Here is a 23,222-nt window from a genome sequence, read left to right as displayed (position 1 = left end):
TATTGAGGTTAAAAGGAATAACGTGTGATAATATTTCCCCAGCTCCAGTTGATTTTAATATTGGGCTGTTTGTAATTTGAGTCGTAATAAATATTCCACAAAGCCAGGGACACCAGAATAATGGATGAGGCTTGACTGTCATATTCTGCTCTGTTGTCGGTTGCACAGTCCCGGAGTTCATTCAAGGCGGACGCGATAAAAGCCATTCCCTCTCTCTCTCTCTTTGCTTCCATTATATTCATTTGTTTCCTATTACCAAGTCTAAGCAGCTTGAGAGAGAGAGAGAGAGAGAGAGAAATGAGACGTGACGAGGCTGTGACCGGATCTTTGTCACACTCTCATCAACCACACGATAACACAAATATCGCAATCATCTCAATGTTGCAGCGAATCATATTTTTTAGCAGAAATTATATCACTATTAAATAAACAAAAAAAAAAAAAGGGTGAAACAGAGTAGTTAGAGTGGATCATGAGGCTTACTTTTAATCTTCTGACAGAGACCTAATGTTAAAAAGAAAAAAGTTAAAAGATATATAAGTTATTGATCAGTATAGATGAGTTGATGTGGATTTGTACTTCGTCTTTCCTGTTTTAACCTGGGAAACATGGGTTCGTATTCTCGTCCCTTAAGGAAGCTCCCTAACACCTTTTCCCAAGCGATTTATTTTGCTTATTACACCTTACTATCCTGTTCTGTGTGATATAAATCCTTGAAACATCGTCCTACTCTGCATAAATAACGTACAAAAGGATATTAACCAGCCATATCCAAAAAATAAATCGCTAAAGAGCAGGTGTTACGGACCTTCCTTACCCGACCAGGATATGGGCCATGGAAGCTTAAAAAATCCTTAGAAGGTAAAATTAAGAAAACTAAGAGAAGGAAGGAGATAAGAGAAAATAACAGAGAAAGATACGAACCTGGGCATATTGTCACCTCAGGAAGTTGACGATGATGATGATGATGATGATAATGACGATGATAGTGACGACGATGATGATGATGATGATGATGATGATGATGACGATGATTATAGGAAGGAGACAAAAGGAGATCTCAGACAGGGAGAAAGACGAAGCTGGGACCATTATCATCCCAGGAAGTTAATAATAATGATGATGATGACGATGATAATGACGATGATAGTGATGATGATGATGATGATGATGATGATGATGATGATGCAGAAAGTAGTGGCCTAGCAGCATCAACCAAAATTACACTTTAAGAGAAACATTAAATCCATACTTATATTTTGCATAGTGTGTACGGCGGTCACTCAGAATTACAGAAAAAAAAAAAAAAAAGGGCAACAGTAAAATAGATGCGTGAAATATGTAAAAAAAAAATAATTAAAAAAAAAATAAGAGAGAGAGTTCCAAGACATAACAGTACACCATGAGAGACCTAAATTATTTCCTGTTAAAACCACAATACAAAGGTTTATAAAAAGCTAGTAATGGATGAACTTAAAAATTTTTGCTAATAAAATAAGCTATTAAGGTTACAGATTAGAAATGAATAAATAAGTAAATAAATAGATTAATAAGTAATGATGAACACCAGTACCGAAATAAAACTACCTATGGGAATAAAATCACATTATTATTATTAGCTAAAAAAATTACTTAAACTATTTATTAATGGTCGTAAACACACACACACACACACACACACACACACACACACACACACACACACACATAAATATCAATAATTCGGTATCCATCTAATCAGAAATACATCACTCGATTCAAGAGGACGATCAATAAAACAAACCCAGTAACAGATTCCACTACACACAGAGCCCATTATGGTGTTGTGGTTAATTCATTTAGATCTCTGTGCAAGGGTATGCGGTTGTGTGGTTAATCCTGGACAATTGGAACACTTTAATGATGGTAATTGTGCCTCCGAATTTCCTGCTTTAAATAATACACTGACTGCAGGTGTTAATGGAATAATGGTTTACAATTTACCATCAGTATCCAATTAGCTCTTATTGCCACACCTGGGTAATGAAGTAAGGCCAATGCCAAGATTTTTAACTTAGCTTAATGATATCTAGGGGTTAGACGGCCAAAAATTATCTTCAACATCATACCTCTGTCCTTCCCAGCAAAAGATTCACTACAGTAATTTGTGTATGGTACCGTCAGACGATTCTTAAGCTAGACGATTTTATTCAGCCAAAGGAAATCGCAACGGGAAGCACTAAACCCTCACAGACAAGTCAAGGCCTGAGTCGAGTCTTTTCAAATAACGATATTTTAATTGGCACTAAGCGAGTTTCTTCACCTGAGAGAATGTTATAGGAAATTGAGTGTTTGTATTGTAACCATTAACTGTCATTTAGGGAACAATTTTGGTGTTTTTTTTCATTCAAAGGCAGAGGATTTGTTAAACTGAGAGTGAGTCATAGCAATTCTCTTATAATCCATGTGTGTGTGTGTGTGTGTGTGTGTGTGTGTGTGTGTGTGTGTGTGTGTGTGTGTGTGTGTGTGTGTGTGTGTGTGTGTGTGTGTGTGTGTTCCGTATTCATTCGGTTAAGGAAGCTCGCTAACACCATTTCCGAAGTGATTTAGTTTGTTTATTACACCTTACTGTCCCCTTGTGTTACACAAATTCTTGCAATATCGCCATACGCAGCATAAAAAACGTACAGAAGGACATTAACCAGCCATGTCCAAAAATAAATCAATAAGGAAGAGGTGTTGGGGAGCTTCCTTACCCTACGAGAATACGGACCCACGTGTGTATGAAACGTGTTCCGTACAACCCAGAATTCCTTTATTAGCCAGTCCAGTAAAGATTCCAAAGGGTAAAACATAATTATCTCTCTATTACCCAGCGACGCATCTTGTTAAGGGTGACCTCGAGAAAAGGATCCCCAAACATTTCTCTCCCTACTCAGTGACGGTAAATAGTGCCTTTGTTACAGGACCGCTCCTATACCAAGAGTCTTCACATTCACCCCTCTCACCCCCCTCATCACCTATACAGTATGCAACCATGGAGACATAACACAGTCTTCTTTCTACCCAGCATTTAAGCCAAGACCCTTCCTCAACACACCATCCATCGTCCCCATCTTCACAGCTGTTCTTGCTTCACCATACATACCGGTACTCTGGATGCCTTTCAGTAATCTTCCCGTACCTTCCTCACCATATACTTCTGCTACGGTGCTTCCCAACATTCCTGCCAAACCACCCTATTGTATGTCACCTTCAGATCCATAATTACTACGGACAACTTTCCACCCACTTTAAAAAATTCCACATAGTTTTCTCCATAGCAACTTCCATATTCACTCATCCAAAATTCCTGTGATGAATTTCTTGATTATTTTCACTTTGGAGCATATTTCCCATCGACCTGACTGCTAACCACCTAAAATTCTGGCAATCGGTAGAGAAAAAGAGCACAGGAGGGAAATCGCAAGCAGCAGAACTTGAGAATATGTTGGGAAAGTTGACTGATTCAGTTTTCTTGGGATGCTTTAGCAGCTAGAATTTCATTTTGTACCGACACCATAGGGAAATGTTCACTACAGATACTTGTACTCGTCGACATGGCTTGGGAGTGATAATTTTTCATCTCATATCCACCTCAGTTCCGTGACGTATCCATCCATCCATCTATCCATCAAATACATTCTCTTCGGTGACGTGTATTTTATTCGATTCCTGCTACTTCCGTACAAATATATAAACCTTAAGTAACACCTGCAGTGCTGAAGGGGTTAATGGAAGTTTTATCTCCCTCCTTAAGTTCTAAAAATGTCTAACAAGAATTACTAAAATCACCTGAGACAGCAAGAATGTGATAAATAGAATGCGATACCAATGAAGACTTTCTGAGCTTGGGATATGGGAGGCCAATTCAAATAGGGTTCCTTAACTCTTACGCCACTGTTGGTGCGCTTCGGTAAGTTATTCAGGTGAACTCCACAGAATTATTTATTTTAATTTTAGAGAAATCTTTGACGTCTATGGCAAAAAACAAAAAAAAAAGGAAAAAGAGAAGAAAACGGGGGAGAGGAGGAGTTCACGGGTAAACCATTTTCTTTTCCTGGTGTATCCAAGAATTATACTTTAGCTAAAACAAGACAATTTTATTCCACTGGCAGAAATAATACTACTCAGAGCGTTAACATTAAAATCCTCTCTTGATGCTTAACTACGTGCATACAGAACCACAGTCCTTGGTTTATAATAACATTGGTATTATTTTACAACTCCCTATGTGAAATTTCTCCATTTTTTTGTATAGTAAGTATAAATTGCAAAATAAAGCAGAATGAAAGTGATTTAGTGGATCATACAGTTTTGGAATCACTGCTTTATTAACTCCACGTGTTGTGCTTGTGGATGTATGGGCTTGTATTCCTGAGTGTTTGTTTGTGTTTATGTGTTTGAAGGGTGTGTTTGTGTGTTTGCTGAGTGTTTCTGTTTATGTGTTTGCTGATTGTTTATGTCTGTGTTTGAAGAGTGTTTATGTTTGAGTTTGATGAGTGGTTGTGTTTATGTGTTTGCTGTGTGTGTGTGTGTGTGTGTGTGTGTGTGTGTGTGTGTGTGTGTGTGTGTGTGTGTGTGTGTGTGTGTGTGTGTGTGTGTGTGTGTGTGTGTGTGTGTGTGTGTGTGTGTGTGTGTGTGTGTGTGTCTGCTTAGTGTGTGTGTGTTTGAATGTGTGTTTGAAGAGTGTTTCGTTTATGTGTTTGCTGAGTGTTTATGTGTTTGAAGGATGTGTGTTTATGTGTCTGAAGAATGTTTTTATGTGTCTGCTGAATGTTTGTTTATATGTGTTTGCTGAGTGTTTGTGTTTGTGTGTTTGAAGAGTGTTTGTGTTTGTGTGTTTGAAGAGTGTTTGTGTTTGTGTGTTTGCTGAGTGTTTGTGTGTACAGGTGTTAGACTTAATGTTCTGATGTATGGCCTGCTTATGTGTTTGTAGGTTTATGTGTGTTGTGTTTGTGTTTGTGGAATGTGTCGTGTGCTGTACCTACTATTGAATAAGCACGGTGTGAGAGACAGATACAATAGATAGACAGATAGATAGATATAGATACACACACACACACAAACACACACACACACACACACACACACACACACACACAAAGATACAGATACGGATAAACAGATAGACATTTATATACAGAGAGACAGACAGACAGACAGAGAATTACATGAACACCTGTGCGTGACTGTCTATGTCCGTGCGTCCTTTTTTGGCATGCTGATGGGAGCACTAAAGAACACGAAGGTACAACTGAGCACCATAGTAAAGCGCACGAGTGTACACCTGAAGAGCCAAATGTACGGTACTCTACAGGTAATGCTGGCGTGGTGTACTCGTGTTACTCGAAATTACGCAGAGAGAGAGAGCGAGAGAGAGAGAGAGAGAGAGAGAGAGAGAGAGAGAGAGAGAGAGAGAGAGAAGGAGGAGGAGGAGGATTAGAAAAAGAAAAAAAAGAAAAGAAAAAAGAAAGTAAATTTGCCAGAAACGTTTCGCCCTCTTGAAAAACGTTTAGTATCGCCTGAAAACGTTTATTCTTACCTACCTCTTCCTCAACCCCTTCAGTCCGGGCAGGTATTCTAAGATGTCGTGCCTCCACCAGACGATTTTCAGGGGCTTATGGGAGACGTTTACCTGGAGGGGTTTGATACAGACTTCATTAACACCCTCCACTTCCAAGGTGTTTTGTGTAACCTGAGGAAAATCGTCTTGTAGCAACGGGAGTAAGAAATGCACCCTCGGACTGAAGGGGTTAAGTATACAGGTGAGTGGGTACAGGTAAAATAGACTGGGCATTCATTACTCTTTCGCTCCTTCTTACGGTGCCTCTCACCCTCTTCCTTACTTTTCCTGTCTTCCAATCTTTTTCCCTTTTTTTCTTCGCTCTCCTCCTCTTCTTCCTCTTCCATTTCTCACCCTTTCCTTGTCTCATCCTTTCTCTTACAGCTCCCTTCCTCCCCTCCCCTCTCTCTCGTTTGCAATCCCTTCTACCTCTGTCCCTCCGGTCAGACGATTTTTGTCAGCTCAGAAGTGATGCCTTCAACTGATGGGGATTTGAGTAAAGGTGAGGTGTGATCTGCAAATGAGACAAGTGTTATGACTTAATACTATCACTACCTTAACACCTACTGTTCTCTGGGTATCACTGAAGCTTATTAACACCGCCTGGGGACGCCTTGGACTCTAGGTATATCACTTATACTAACACCGTCGCCTGGAACCCTGGGAGTATCACTTAAGGTAACTAACATCATCGCCTTGAACCCCCAAAAAATCACTAAAAAATATCATCATCGCATTGAACCCTGGGAGTATCACTTAAGTTAATTAACCCCGTCGTTTGATTTCAGTCACACGGTGCTCAATATTTCCTCTTCACTGGAGTTGTAAATTTATGGAACAAATTGCCCTCCACTGTAGTAAACTGTGGTACGAAACTATCTATCTATCTACAGCCCGACGCCCTAATCCCGCAAAGGGTGGCCGCAGACAAAACGCCTCCAAGTCACTCTGTCACCCACCATTTGACTCCCCTCCCCCCAACTCACCCCCCCCTCCCTCATATACCTCTCAACTCCATCCCTCCACCTCATCCTCGGTCTACCCCTCCCTCTCCCTCCCTCCACCTCACCTACATACACCCTCTTAGTCAGTCTTTCATTCTCCATTCTCCATTCTTTCGCACGAAGTTAGTACGAAACTAACTTCTAAAAATGGTTTGGATAAGTACCTCTCTTCTTACCGCCAGCTAAGTATGTTCACTCCTATATAATACATTTTTGTAATATATATAATTCTTTTTAAAGCCCGGAGGATACAACCGCAGAACAATAATAAAAAATATTGTTGATATGAAGTTACTTTCTTTTCCAGGCAGGTAGTATTGAATAAGATTTCCTTTCCTTCTTTCCTATAAAATTTCCATGACAGTTTTTCTGTGCTGCATGGTGGTCCTGGTTGGGGGGGGGGGAGCCTTCTTGCTTTTTTATCCTTATCTTTAGCTGATAGTATAGTTTTCTTACTTATAGCATTCCCTATACCAAACAGCCTCGAACGGACTAATAGATCTCTTGCTGCTTGCTTTCCTTCGTATGTCTGTCTACTACGTTTCATTCAAGCATCTGTGAAATCTAGTAATGGGAAAGAAGCAGGAGAGGCGAATGTACGGTCGGCCTCAAAATTCCTGTCCCCACTCCTGTTTTTCTTCCTCCATGGCCTCGGAAAATCAGTGTGGTGAATCCGCAGCAACTGACACAGAGCACTTTAACCAGTCACAGTTCAAGGCCAGAAGAGTCAGATGCTTGATTTTTTAAGTTTTAGGAGGGAAACAGAGGAAAGGTAACAGGATTTTCGATGCGGATTGTACTTCAGTATTTGCCTGTACCTGGGGTGGGTGGAATCAAGACCCCAGAAAGTTCATACAGTATTCATTAACCGCATAGCAGCGAAATACAAACTTTGTACGCATATCTGGCTAAAATCACATGGTTCTATTCACCTGCGGAAATTCCCCCACAGGTAACCAGCTAATTAATGCATATACTTTTTTTTTTTAAGTTCTCTTCATTATTTTTCTGTGATATATTCAAACATTTTATACAATATTCAAAACTTTCATTGTTAACTCTTTCACTACGAGTTTCTCTCTCTCTCTCTCTCTAGCTGAATATAATCGTCTGGCGGTGGAAATAATATAAAAAGTGAATCACAGAACTGAAAAGGTTATTGGACAGTGTTTTTACCTTCTCCCCTTCTCGCTCTCTCCTCTAAGCTGGATGAAATCGTGTGGCCCCGAAGTGCACTGTTATCTGCATATTATCCTTCTGTACTATGTTTTAAGCTTGAAACATACCAATCCGAAGAAGAAAATATAGGTAGGTAGGTAGCTACATAAGTATGAAGGTACGTAGGTAGGTTGGTAGCATTAGTAGAAGTACTAGTAAAAGTGGTAGTATTAGCAGCAGCAGTAGTAGTAGTAGCAGCACTAGTAGTAGTAGTAGTTGTAGTAGTTTTAGTAGGTTGTGCTCCAAGCTTACCTGAATGTGAATCAAATGGACTGAAGGCTGAAGTTGCCCTCCTTCTAGTCCACCACCCTCCCTTCAGCGGATAGGGGGGAGGTTGTGGGACGTTTGTATAACCAGGTAGTGAAGCCACTCAGTTATATCAGTGCCACCGCATGAAGGCGCCCCTCGCACTATATGAAGGCCTTTATCGTTTTAAAGTACAAATTCAAAGTCAAATATTCAAAGTTGTTATTTCCTCTTTGGACAAAGACATTAAAGGGAAGATGAAGACTTAGAGGCGAAGTACAAGAACGAGCATTATTACCATATACAGAGAGAGAGAGAGAGAGAGAGAGAGAGAGAGAGAGAGAGAGAGAGAGAGAGAGAATTATATTTATCACCAACGTCTTTCTTTACTATCACCATCATCACATTCATCATTAATATCATTAACACTATAATTGTCATCGCCATACTTCATCCTCATTATCATCATCACCAACGTCATTATCGTCATCACCAGTGTCATCAGCATCACTATCATCATGATCACACCACCATCATCATCATCATCATCATCATCATCATCATCATCATCACCAGTGCAACCATCATCATCATCATCATCATCATCATCATCATCACTCTCTGTCTACAGCCAACGGGTTCCTGACACAACGGGGGGGGGGGAGAGGAAATGACAGAGGGGGAGTTGAAGTGTGTATGTGCACCGAATAGGAAGAGCAAACAAAGGAAGAGGAGGGGAGGAGGAAGAGGGGGAGCAGGAAGAGGGGGAGGCAGAGAGAGAGAGAGAGAGAGAGACATGGAAATATAAAACCCGTGAGATATTAACCCTTTGAAATATTAACCCTTTCTGGTATTAATAAAGCCTATTTGCTGGCGTGAAATGCGAGAGTTATCCCAAGCATGAAAAGGTTAATTACTAATAAGAATAAATAAAAAAAAATAGAAACCTAGACTACAGATCTTAGTAGGATATAACAAGGTAGGATATAACAAAGTAGGATAACAAGGTAACTAACAAGGTAGGATATAACAAGGTAACTAACAAGGTAGGATATAACAAGGTAGGATATAACAAGGTAACTAACAAGGTAGGATATAACAAGGCAGGATGTAACAAGGCAGGATGTAACAAGGCAGGATATAACAAGGCAGGATATAACAAGGCAGGATGTAACAAGGCAGGATATAACAAGGCAGGATATAACAAGGTAACTAACAAGGTAGGATATAACAAGGTAGGGTATAACATGGTAGGATATAACATGGTAGGATATAACAAGGTAGGGTATAACAAGGTAGGGTATAACAAAAGCAGAGTATAACGGGAAGTGTTATTATTACAGCCAGCAAAGGAGAGTAATGTTGGTTATGCTAAGAATGAAAGAGAATTAGAAAGGAGAATGCGGAAAGTAAATATGACTGAAAGGAGGACGAAAGGCGTGGGAGGAGGAGGAGGAGGAGGAGGAGGAAGGGCGTGGGAGGAAAAGGAAGTAGTGTGAAAGGAAGAACGTCGGGGAAGAAATGGGTGTGGGAGGGAGAAGAAGAGGGAGGATAATGTGGGAAGAAGGAAGAGGCAGGCTTGGGTTGCGTGGAAGACATGAGAGACGGGGAGTGAATGGGAGTGTGGGAGGGGAAGAGGAAAAAGAGGGAATGAGGGCGAGGGAGGTGGGAGAGGGGGAGAGGCGTGAGAGGGAGGGAGGGAGCCGTAGGAAGGAGGGAAGGAGGTGTGGGAGGAAGAAATTCTGTGGAAGGAAGGGAGATTTGGAAGGGAGGGAAGTGTGGAAGGAAGAGATATACAGTATATGGAAGGAGGCGAGATATGAGATGGAAGGGAAGGAGGGATGGAAGAGAGGGAGGGGTGGGAGTTAGGAGGGTAGGAAGGTGGTGGTTGTGGGGGGAGGGAGGTGGAAAGGTGGCAGGTGTGGAAGGAGGGACATGTAGGAGGAATGAAGGTATGGAAAGGAGGGATGGAGGTATGGGGGAGAGAGAGAGGGATGTGGAAGGGGAAGAGGAAGGAGGTAATGGAAGGTGAGAAGTGTCGAGGTAAGAGGTATGGCAGGATAGAAGACTAAAACGAAAGTGTGAGTGGGAGGGAGCGTAGGAGAACCAAAATGAAGATAATTATTCAAGAGGCACCCAAACGCTAGACTGAAAAACAAGAGGGAGGGGGGGCGCGGTGCTGGGTGGGGGAGGGAGGCATTGGGTGGGTGGGGGGGGGAAGGAGAGGCGCGGGGACGGCGAAAATCCTGGTGAAAAATAATTATCAGGTTTATGAGTAGAAAAACATCATCCCGTGACAAAAATAACCAGGAGGAAAAGCAACATGAAAAATAATAATGATAAAGTTAGTTAACATTACACAATCCTTTATCGTTATCACCGAGAATACCTGACTGAGACCTGGAGCGTAAAAATCAACAGCAAGGATTATATTTTATCAACTGGGACATGAATCAGAGGAGAAGAAAGTCGTATAAAAAAAAGTAGTCATCCAGAATTCTTTACACGTAGGGCAGATCTTAGTTTCCTCCTCAATATATCGAATCAGATAAAGAAACATATCAAGCCTCTCTCAGCTCACGAACATTACCCAGCAGAAGAAAGTGAGAAGTCGAAGGAGTGTTGTATTAGGCCAGCTTTTACACTTGAAGTTGCTGTCTCCCATCATCCTACTACCTGGATAAGATGATACCTGTGTCCTTATCCTGCTCAGGTAAGGAAGCGCCCTAACACCTTTTCCTAAGCGATTTATTGGGCATAGACTATACTCTCCTGTGTTGCTTAAATCATTCTAACATCGCCATACTCTGCATTAGTAAGGTTCAAAAGGACATCAAACAGCCGAATCCAAAAACAAATCGCTCGTGAAAAGGTGTTAGGGAGCTTCCTCAGCCTACCAGAAGGAGATGTAGGACGAGGACGCAAATATCATCAAATTTTTACACAGGAAAACGCTGGATGGATATCTGGCATTTCAATCATACTCATTTCAGTCGTCTCTCACGGCACGCAGAGAATACGTGGGTTGTATCCATTTCCTTCGCCCCTGATAATAAACCTATGACGAGCCGGACCTAAGGCATCGATGGGACTGGGTAACATTTCATAACTTTATTTTACGCTGCCAAAATCATCACTAAGGATTTTCAGTAACTGTTTAGAGGGCACAGTAACGTCGCCCCCTGAACTTTACTTCTGACCCATAATCTTTACCTCTGACCCATAACCCTGACCTTTGACCTTTGACCTTGACCCATGACCTCGATCTATAACCCTGACCTTTGACCTTGACCCGTGACCTTGACTTCTGACCTTGACCTTAACTTTTGATCGACCTTTATAAAAAAAATAACTCCCCAGACTCACACCCAGTTTATGTGTCGTTAAAGTTAAAAATCAGATCAGGTATTCAGTGATAGTCTATTAATATACTGTAGAAAATAACACATGAAACAGACCATCACTGTAGGTACACCTTGGTCGTCGCTAATAATATAATGGTGAACAACAACAAATATATCTAGGAAAATGAGAAAAAACATAATAATAATAATAATAATAATAATAATAATAAAAATACTAATGTTACTACTACTACTAATACTACTACCACTACTACTATTACTACTACCACCACCACTACTACTACTACTACTGCTAATAATAATAACAATAATAATAATAATAATAACAATAAGAGTAATGGTGATAATAATAATAATAATAATAATAATAATAATAATAATAACAATAATAGTAATAATAATAATAATAATAATAATAATAATAAAGTTAAGCCCTGTTAGATAAGTCAGACCTTAAATCATTACACCACACTTAACCCTTTATCAGCCACAGGTTTCTCTTCGTCTAATAAAATCACTTCCCTTTACTTATAATAAAATCCTAAATATATTCTCCTCCTAAATATTTCTTGCTCATAATCAAATAAGGCGAAGATCAGAGGGAAGAGCCGCTCCATTAAGAACGAAAGAAGGAATGTAAAAAAAAAAATGTATAAGAAGCGATAAAGAAGAGAGACGATGATAGGGATGAAGGTGGTTAGGTAACTCAGAGATGAATGGGGTCCTTAATGGCTGGCTGAGAAGAGGTGGAGAGGAAGTTGGAGAGGAGGAGAGATGGGGTGAGAAAAAGAGGGGAGGGGAGAGGGTGAGGAGAGAGTGTGAGGAAAGAGAGAGAGAGAGAGAGGGGGAGAGGCAGTGAGTTGAGATGAGAGAAAGGAAGAGGTGGAGGAAGGGAGAAGAGGAGAGGGGGGATGAACAGAGAGAAATGAGAAGAGAAGGTAAGAGAAAGGTGGAGAAGGGAAGGCAAGAAGAGGAGGGCAGAGGGGAGTGAAGAGAGAAAGATGAGGAGAGAAGGAAGAGAGAGAGGAGGGAAGGAGGGTATCAGGAACAAAGATGAAAGGTGGAATGAGTAGGGGAAATGAAGAGAGGAGAAGACTGAAAGAATGAGAGAGGAAAGAGGAAGAGGAGGAGAGAACGGCATAAGGAAGGTGAAAGATTGGTTGAGATGGGGAGGTTAGGAGAGGAGAGACGGAAGAAGATTAAGAGGATGAGGGGTAAGAGAGTGAGAGGGAGGGGAAAGGCAGAAGAGAAGAGAGGATAAGAGTAAGAACAGCAAGAGACTATGAAGAAGAAAGGGGAAGAAATAGAAAAAGGAAGTGAAGATTGACTAGAGATGAGAAGAGTGGAAGAGGGAAGGAGGAGGAGGAGGAGGAGGATGGAAGAAGGACAATGAATACTAAGAAAAGAGGACATGAGGAAAGAATAAGTAGCTGAGAAGACAGACAAGTAGATGAAGTAGAGACGGTTTAAGAGAATGACAGATTACAAACGAAAAGTGAAAGGGAAGCAGCTGAGGATGAGGTTTGGTGGCGAGATAAAGCGGAAGAAAGGGAACATGAAAGTGAATGACGGAGAAAGTGCAGCGAAGGAGGAGGAGAAGGTGACGTGGCTGACATGATGCGGAGCGAGGGAGGAAAAAGGAAAGGGGATGCCTAAAAATAAACAGAGAGGCAAAGACGAAGAGAATGAGAAGGGAAGGAAGAATCGGAGAGATAGGCATGGTGAAAGCAGAAGACAGGAGAAGAGAAACGGGAGAAAGTGAATGGATGAGAGGTAGACAAAGAGAGAATAAGAGGAAGGGAAGAGAGAAGGAAAGCGAGGATGAGAAGGGATAAACATAAGAGGATAGCTACTTGGCAACTCTTGTCTAAGGGACTAAATAAACTAGAAAACTAAATCAAAAATAAGGCAGATACTAGAAACGGAGGAGGAGGAGGAGGAAGAGGATTACACAGGATTACACAGGAAAGCAAACAGCAACAGACCTTATGGTCCTTTCGAGGCTGCTTGTTAGAGAACACTATGACTACAAGATCTAACTCTACATGCTGAAGGATAAGGATAGTAAAGCAAGAAGGCTCCCCCCACCACCAAACCCTCCAGGAAAAAGTGAGAAAAACCACCATGCAGCATGGAAAAACTGACATGGAAATTTTATAGGAAACACTGGAAAGGAAAAGTCACATTCTATAATACTTTATCCATAAGCTACCCGATAGAGTAACCTGAAAGAGAAAGTAAACAAATAAAATAATAGTTACGGCATGACATTATAAACCGGTACATTGAGTTAATGGAAAGTCTGTGGACATAACGTGGAGGAGGAGGAGGAGGAGGAAGAGGAGGAGGAGGAAGAGGAGGAGGAGGACGAGGAGGAGGAGGACGAGGAGGAGGAACTGTGATACCAAGAAGAGAAAGGAATGAAAGAATTGGATAGACTGAAAGAACGGAAGAACAGAAGAGGAAGGTAGCACGAGAGAGAGAGAGAGAGAGAGAGAGAGAGAGAGAGAGAGAGAGAGAAGTACAGGAAGGAAAAATTTTAATCGTAATAGTGGGAGGGAAGGGAGAGTTTGAGAGCGAGGGGGAGAGAGTAAAGAAAGAGTGAAAGTTCAAAGGCTGAGAGAGAGAGAGAGAGAGAGAAGAGGAGGGGAAAGGGCGTGGGAGGAGGGAAGAGAGAGAGAGAGAGAGAGAGAGAGAGAGAGAGAGAGAGAGAGAGAGAGAGAGAGAGAGAGAGAGAGAGAGAGAGACAGACAGACAGACAGACAGACAGAAACAGAGACAGAGACAGAGAGTGGAGAGGTAGGCAAGGAGGGAGAGAGAGGAAGGGGGAGAGACAACACGTGTTCATCGACGTTGGAGCAAGGGGGGAGGGGGGGAGGGAGAAAGAGAGAGAGGGTCACGTGAAAGGAGGGAGGAATGGGCAGGGAGAGGAGAGGGGAGGGAGGGAGAGGAAAGGGGAAAAAAAGGGAGGGAAAGAGGCATCCTACCTCTATGGAAAGAGGGATGGACATGAGGGAAAGGACAAGTAGGGGGGAGGAGGAAGGGGGAGGGAGGGAGGGACGGATAGGGGGGAGGAGGAAAGGGGGAGGGAGGGAGGGAGGGATAGGGGGAGGAGGAAGGGGGGAGGGAGGGAGGGTTTAGGGGGGGCATGGGAAGTAGAGAATTGCAGGGGAGAGGAGGGGAAGGAGAAAGAGGAGAAAAGGGAGAGAAGAGAGAGGGAGGGAGAGACGGGAGGAGGAGGAGGAGGAGGAGGAGAAGGAGAGGGGACGGATAGGGGTAAAAGAGGGGAGGGAGGGAAGAACAAGGGGAGAAGAGGGGAGCGAGGGAAGAACAAGGGGAGGAGAGAGGAGGAAGGATCAGGAAGAGTGGAGAGGAGGGAGAGAAGAAAGAAGAGGTAGGTAGGGAGGGAAGGAGAAGCAGTAGGAAGAAAGAAGGGAGGAGGAAGTGAAGAGCAGGCAGGCGAAAGATGAGGAGAGGAGGAAAGAAGGAGGTAAACAAAGGGGGAGAAGATGCAGAGGATAAAGAGAGGAGAGAGGGGGAGTAGGAGAGAAAGGAGGGTAGGAAAAAGGAGGAGGAGGAGGAGGAGGAGGAGGAGGGGGAGGAGGAGGAGGAGGAGCAGGTGGAAGGGAGAGGAGAGGGGACGGGAGAGAGAAAAAAATTGATAGGCGGAAGAACAGTACGAAAGAAAGTGAAAAAATGTGCACATACAGAAGCTTCTGCACACACTCATATGTACACAAGCTCCTAAGCACACACACACACACACACACATACACACCAGAATCGTAAAAGTCAAGAAAACATATTAACAACGCCATGCAGCACAGTGTATATAAAAGGTGGAAGGAAAGGGTAAAATATTTTGTAATAAGAGAGAGAGAGAGAGAGAGAGAGAGAGAGAGAGAGAGAGAGAGAGAGAGAGAGAGAGACAGACAGACAGACAGAGATGAAATGCAGATTAAACACTGAGAACAAATTATATCATCCTTACCTTGTCTCATGATATATCGAAAGGATAGAAAATGAAAGAGATGGGATGGGATATGAATAAAAAGAAAATAAAGAGAGGAAAGTACATAAAAACGAAGAAAAGGAAAACAAGAAGAGGACTAAAAAACTAGGACAAGGAAGAAAGGAAGAGGGAAAGGACCAGAGAAAGACAAAGAGAATTGGACAGAGGAAAAAATGAAAATAAAAGGAAAAGGAGTAGCAGACTGAGAGAAAAAAAGAAATCTCTATTAATTGAGACTCCGGCAAACCTTTCCCAAGTTTCACACATAAAAACCGGGAACGAGGGAAGAAAAATGCGTAATTCTAAAAGGAAAGAACTTACGCTGTCTGACGCGATGAAGGCACGAGTTAATATCCTAAATCCTGCCCGGGACGCTCTGGGAAGGAAGGCTCTTTGATGGCGCTAAAAGTAAAGCGTTTTATTGAGGGGGATTTTTGTACTCTAGGGTTGCTCGTGCAGGAAAAGGATTTGTTTTTATTATTATTGTTATTTTTGTTGGTTTTTTTATTATTATTATTATTATTATTATTATTATCTGTCATGGAGGCATCTAGTTGTTTTTATAATTCAGAGTAAACCCAGACGATTTTATTCAGCTTGGGGGAAAAAAATCGCAGTGAAAAGGTCTGTAGCCTATTCTGGTCGGGTAAGGAGGCCCCTAACACCTCTTCCTTAGCGATTTATTTCCCAAACTACCCATTAATGTCATCTTTTTTTGCTTCTTATATCTTTTCAATGTTATATAGATTGCATGAATAACACACATGAATATAGCAATGGAGCAGACTCAGAAATAAATCGATAGGGAAGAGGTGTTCGTAAGTTTCCCAGCCACACGAGAACACCGCCCAGAGAGTTAGCCAGGCTCGTTTGAAGTGGATGTTAAAGGAATTGGAAGCTACGTGTTGGCGACTGCGAGGACGAAGAAGAAAATGGGAAATAATTACATGCTGAACAAGAAACAAGGGCCTGGAAGAGAAACAAAATAAATTACCCTCCATTTCCTTGCCGCAACCAGTCATTTTAACAATCTCAATAAAGATCTCTGGTAGTAAAGGCAGGAAAGAGGCCAGTAAAGGATTAAAGATGAGGCGAAAGGGGACGCGGTCTCATGGCGTCCACAGAGAACCTTCACATTTCATTCATTTTTATTAACTACAATTTTTTTTATAATAAAGTACTTGAATAGAAAGTAACGTGAAAACAAAAAATTTATATAGAATTAGGTAATTTTATGTAGATCGATGTTCAAATGGATTTATACTGTACTGAAATCATTTATTTTTCAATTGGTATGAGTGAAATTTCAAGTGGCAGTAAGTGGGTAAAGGGGACGATCTGGTCTTTCCCGGCGCATTGAGAGAGAGAGAGAGAGAGAGAGAGAGAGAGAGAGGGAGAGGGGGGGGGTTCCTCACACATTTTACCTCCGAGCCTCCACCTACCTTCTTACACAAGCCCAAAATAAGGCCTATATATAACCCCATCCCCCTACGTTCGAAAATCTTATACAAAGGCGATTAAATTTTCCGGATATACTTAATTACTGAAAAAAAAATAGAAATAAAAAAAAGCCATTGAACTGAAGGGGTTAATGTTAAGCTACACTCATTACACCCCCAGTACACTTACACTTAGTTATTTCGAGCACAAAGCCTTACAGTATTCCCTTTGCTTTATTACACAGTCAGTTGTCCGAATTATTTCAGATTAGAGTACAGAGGCGTAGAGCATCCTGGGAAAAACATGCTTAAGATGCTCTGAAAATGTACTTGGGATATGTAGATGTGTCTGGATTATTGGGGAAAAATATGAGTTCGTAAGATGCCTGTGTTCTTTCGTGGTATTTAAGGGTAATACAAACAGCGATAATTGAGACCAAACAAGTGCGACTCTCTCTCTCTCTCTCTCTCTCTCTCTCTCTCTCTCGATTCTAACCACAAACGGCATTACATAAGATCACTATCAATTTAAGATTAATAATATGGTCTAGAGTGGCAAAAATAAACCATAAAATTCGTCTTGGTTGTGAGGGGACCTTTGGGATATGTTTCTTATTCCCTCAGTAGCAATGATTATAGTATCTCTCTTCATCTATAGTAAGTCGTCTAGATGTGAAAATAGAAAGATAGATAGACAGATAGATATAGATAGATAGATAATATATATATATAGAGAGAGAGAGGAGAGAGGGAAGAGTTAGGTGGGGAGCAAAGGAAGGGGGAAGAGAGAGGGGTGGGGACGTACGGGAGGGGAGAGAAAGAGAGAGGTGGGGAAAGCGTGAAAGGGGGGAAAGAGAGGTGGGGAGGGAAGGAAGAGGGGTGGAGGAGAGAGAGAGCGCCAGCCGCCACCAGACCCACAACTTCAGGATCGTATGACACAGCGCCAGAGTTGCACAAGTCGATGCCCGGCCAGAAATAGCAGCGACTGGAAATAGACTCGCAAAAGGGGGAAAAAAAAAAAAAGTCACTGCTTCTTTAAACTTCAATCAAGACTAAATGAATTCCTGGATAAAACTGGAATTGAAGCTCATTTGAGGCGATAAATAAGTGAACTGGATAAAACTTGGCTTTTAAAAATTCTCGGGCTATGAGTAGAAGTTAGAGGAGAAATTTCAGAAACTGCATTTATCGTCATCTCTGCAGGACTAAAAGCGGAATTATTTAACCTCATTTTAGGGCGTCACCTCTCACACTTAAACCCAAGCGTCAAGCACTGGGTGGGAGCGGTTCACTTCCCCGGTAAAAGAAAGTGGATTTAAGTGGTGTTCCTCTGCCCTACGGACCACTTGCTTTTCAGGAGTCATAAAACACGGCTTAAACGAGTATTTGGAGAGTCAATTGTCCATGCCAGGCGTATACAAGCTGACCAGAAAAATATCTACATCGGTGGTCATCTCACACCAAACATATCCTACCTCGTATTCTGGTCGGTTAAGGAAGCTCCCTAACATCTCTTCCCCAGCGATTTATTTTTGGATATGAGTGGCTAATGTCCTTTTGTGTTATTTATGCAGAGCTTGGTTATACTGAAAGGATTTATGTAACACAGAAGAGGAATGTAAGGTGTAATGAACAAATCACTAAGGGAATGGTGTTAGGGAGCTTCCTTAACCGATGAGAACAGCAACCTCTAACTCTTGGTGGTATTTTCAAGGAAGAGCATGGAGGAAAGTACTAGATGCGGGAGCTTCAGGGCCCATAAGTTATTGCCCTTTCTGTGGTGTGGGAGGGTGATTTGGTGTGGTGTGGTCTGGTTTGAGAGGATGGTATAGTATGCTGAGTGGTGTAGTGTTGCAGTGTGGTGTGAGAGGATGGTATGGTGTGCTGTGTGGTGGTGTAGTGTGATGGTGTGGTGTGAGAGAAGGTATGGTGTGTTGTATGGAGTGAGAGGATGGTGTGATGTGTTGAGTGTAGTGTGGAAGTGTGGTGTGTGAGAATGGTGGTGTGTACTGTGTGGTGGTGTGGTGTGAGAGAATGGTGTAGTGTGGTGGTGTGGTGTGAGAGGATGGTGTGTTATGTGGTGCAGTGTGGTGGCGTGGTGTAAGAGAATGGTATGGTGTGCTGTGTGGTGTGATAGGATGATATAGTGTTATGTGTGGTGTAGTGTGGTGGTGTGGTGTGAGAGGATGTTGTGTGGTGTGAGAGGATGGTATGATGTGCTGTGTAGTGTTGTGTGGTGGTGTGGTGTAAGAGAATGGTATGGTGTGTTGTGTGGTGTGAGAGGATGGTGTGATGTGTTGTGTGGTGTGGTGTAGTGTGGTGTGTGGCTTCCCTGAGGTCGTTAAAGCCTACTGGAATGAAGCTTCTCGTGTCTAAAATTTGTTAGTGAGAGGCAAACAGACAAGATCATTCCCAGAGATGATCCCACACTTAAAAACATCAAATTACCTCCAAGATAAACGAATAATTACCGATAAAGCAAACTACCACGTAACGACCAGGCATCTCAAGTTACTCCATGAATATTTGGTAATTAGGTCACCCATCCAAGCGCTAACCAGACACAACATTTTAACATCATTGATCGCACGGGACGAGGTGAACTCAGACTCTACGTGTTCCCTCGAAAAATACAAGTAAAAAAAATATCTAAAAGAGTGACTTGACCTTGACCTGCAGTGACCTTATGTATACCCTTTTTCTTGAGTTACGAAAGGGCGGCGACGTAATGTGCCGTAGCGTAATCAGTCCAAAGGGAAGTTTAAGAGAGGGTTACGTAATTTACTGCCACGGTGAAGGAGCGTCAGAGAGCTGGAGAGGGACTGAGGAGAGGTATTATTGAAGTTTTTTTCTTTTTAGTGATGTGTTGAAAGGAAAAGAAAAAAAGGAGGGGGGTGGATGAGTTTGTCTGTCTTCCTCTCTCTCTCTCTCTCTCTCTCTCTCTCTCTCCCAACAGTACCACAAACGACAAAATGAGGCAGCTTCTTTCTCAATCCCTTCCATTCGTGTCTCTCTCACTATCTCTCTCCTTTCCTACCTCCTCCTCCTCCTCAGTCAATCCCTCCATTTCTCACTCCTCTCTCTCTCAAGCGGGGCCTCATGCAAGTGAATCTCCGGTCTGCCTTTTGCGTGTGTGTGTGTGTGTGTGTGTGTGTGTGTGTGTGTGTGTGTGTGTGTGTGTGTGTGTGTGTGTGTGTGTGTGTGTGTGTGTGTGTGTGTGTGTGTGTTTATATAAGTTAATATTAGAGTAACTTAGTATAATGATTAACATTATTATATTCCTCTGCAAAATTCGTGGCAGTTTTACCATCTCTTCTGTCTGTCTGTCTGTCTGTCTGTCTCTCTCTCCGCACCTACCTATACTCGTCCTCCAATTCTTCTCTCAAAATGTTCACTCCCTTTACCTCTCTCAACGCTGCTCCTCTTCCTATTCTTTCATCTCTCTTTCCCTCCTTCTCTCCCTCCTCACCTCTACCCCTCCTCCTCTTCCTTATCCTCCCTTACTCCTTCTCTGTCTTTATTCTCTCCCTCTCCCTCCCTCCCTTCCTTCTCTGTATCACTTTTTCCTCCCTTCCTCCCTGTCTCTCCTCCCTTCTCTTCCTCTTCCCTTCTATCTATCACTTCTTTCTTTTCCCTCCTTCTTTCCATCTCTTCCCTCCCTTCCCTCCTTTCCTCCAAACCTCCCTTCTTCCCTCCTTCCCTCCAAACCTCCCTCCTTCCCCTCCTCCCATAGATATAGACCTAGGAAGGAAGCAGACCATCCAGCCAGGTATTATGGCCGCTATAAATCTTGTCCTAGGCTTAGCTGGCCAAGAGGAAGGAAGGAAGGAGGAAAGAAAGGAAGGAGGGTGAGAGGAAGGAGGGAAGGAGGGTGAGAAGAAGGAGGGAAGGAGGATGAGAGGAAGGAAGGAAGGAGGGTGAAAGGAAGGTTAGTCAAAAGATAAAAAAAAGGAATATACCCTTCTGTGTCGAGTAGGATAATCTATGTAATATCTGCTGCACACTTAGATCTCTCTCTGCTGTTGAAGTAAAAGTCATATCAGAGAACTAAAAGATGTATTGCCTTAGGCCTCCCATTCAATAGCGCCACAGTGGTCACTTCTTAGAAGAATTTCGAGAAGCATTCAAGTACAGGAAAAATATCTTATGAATTAAGCAGAAAAATATGATGAGAAAGAATAAGTCCAGTCTGTTGAAAGTCAAACACAGATGGTCAGAAATATAAACAGGGTATTGTACAAGTCTTTTTAGGTCATTCTAGAGCGATAATATCCACTTTTATTAACTAAGTAAACTCATGAACAAAAGATGACCCAAGGGAGACGGTGAACATTTTAAAATCTAAAACGGAGACTTTTGAGGAAAGAAAGACAAAGAATACATCGCACTTGAAAAGCGAAACGGCAAATAGTTTTTTGTTAAGAGTTATGGAGTGGGTAAACAACACAGGTACATTTCGTGAGAGAACAGTACAATACCTTTCAAAATGCGGAGGCTATAGAAGAGTCAAATTTGGACACAGAAGAATTATTACACTCACGAAGAAGCCGCATCCAACTTCGACTCTAAAATAAAAAAAAAATAAAAAAAAATATACAGAAAAGGTGTTACTGTCCATTTTACCTGACATCTAAGCCTCGGATGTGGACAAAGATAAAGCTGAGGGGAGGAGTGTTGGTGTTTCACAGACAGGTACTGAGAGAGTAGTAAGAGGAAGTGGCCAGAAATTATGCATAGCTAGTTCATTTATTTGGTACACTGATTACTGCTAATTATTTCACTGACCAGTCTTTATAGTGCACTTTGGTTTGGCAGTTACTATAAGGACTGCGAAATTAATGGTTTCTATTTTAAAAGTAGTCTCTTCCTATGTCGTTCAATCTAATCTACAGTGTCGGCTTTTTATGTTTGTAGGCTCTGAAGAAGGTAATTTCGGTAAAAAAGACATGGGCATCCTGAGGTCGAATAAGATGTGCAATGCTTCGTCTCTGGTTCTATCGGTAGCGTTGTCACCCTTGTTTAATTCGCAAAAATGGTTGAGTGGTCATGTAGTACAATATTCCTATGAAGAACCCAGCTATACATCTTTAAATATAACAACACAAATGAAGGATACAGAGCGACATATCCGCATCATATCCCGTAAAACATTGTCCGTATATCATGATTTCCCACACTGAAAGGGTGCCCATACTTTCTTTTATGGACGGTACGTTTTGGTACCAAAGGGTTAGCCAAATAAAGCCAGATGACAATGCTGTATATTCAAGCACTGGTATTCCTTGTCACTACATATGTATACCTAAGAATATCTATGGGAGTATATATGCGTGTGGTTTTGAAAGGGGGTGAAAAGAAATGGTGAAGGTGGTGTTAGTTGGAGGAAAAGAGTGAGGACAGAATGAAGGGAAAGGGTGGAAGGTTGAAAGAAAGAGGGTGGTATAGTAGGAGAGAATAAACGACCCCCACCCCATAAAGAGGTGGGGAGTCGCGAGAACCCCTCACCCCATAAAGAGGTGAGGGGCGTAGACGACCCCCACCCCATAAAGGGGTGGGGAGCCGCGAGAACCCTCCACCCCGTAATGAGGTGGAGAGGGTAGATGATCCGGTCAATTTTTACACGTTGCCCTCATCCGATTTTTTTCATCCAACCTGAGTGTTTCCTGTTGTTTTTGGTGTGATTCGATCGATTTTGACCTTCGTTTCAATCGCAAGTCGCTAGTTTTTGTTGAACGCCACTAGCGACTTCCGGTGGAAAGGACCGGTCCAAATAAAAAAAAATCACACCAAAAACAACAGAAAACACTCAGGTTGGATGCCTGTTAACACGTGAAAGGTATTTTTTTGCGGTTCTTCCCCCTCCCCCCAAGAATACTGGGGGACCTGTGGGAAACCGGGGTGTTGGGTGGGGGAAAAATGCAAAAGCGAGTGATTTCCTACTGGAACTGTTATCAAAATCAAACGAAAAACACTAAAATCCTTCGGAAGAAAATAATTTTCAGTTTCTTAGGGAGTTCCTGTTTCCCAACTGGGGGGCTTCGCCCCCCAGACCCCCCATGACATTAACCAAACCTCATCTAACCTAACCTAACCGGGTGTAAATAAGAAATAATGCATTTACCTAGCAGTTTACAGTTCCTCGTCTGCATCTGAAGAGTCGTCTGTAGCTGTAATGGCAACTGGTGACGGGCGGCAGTGCTACATTTTCTGATCCTCACGTAAAATGAGACTTTTGCCTTGATTTGGGTACTTTGTTCCTGTTGAAGGTAAAACACCATGCAATCGCACAAAGGCTACAGTTTTATCTTCTTGCTGGTAGAACTGTGAAATAGCAGTGAAGTAATAAATTTTGCA

This window comes from Coenobita brevimanus, chromosome 101, assembly GCF_032717465.1.
Source record: "Coenobita brevimanus isolate Jiangsu-jjx chromosome 101, ASM3271746v2, whole genome shotgun sequence".
Lineage (NCBI taxonomy): Eukaryota > Metazoa > Arthropoda > Malacostraca > Decapoda > Coenobitidae > Coenobita > Coenobita brevimanus.
Note: the sequence above shows the minus strand (reverse complement) of the source record.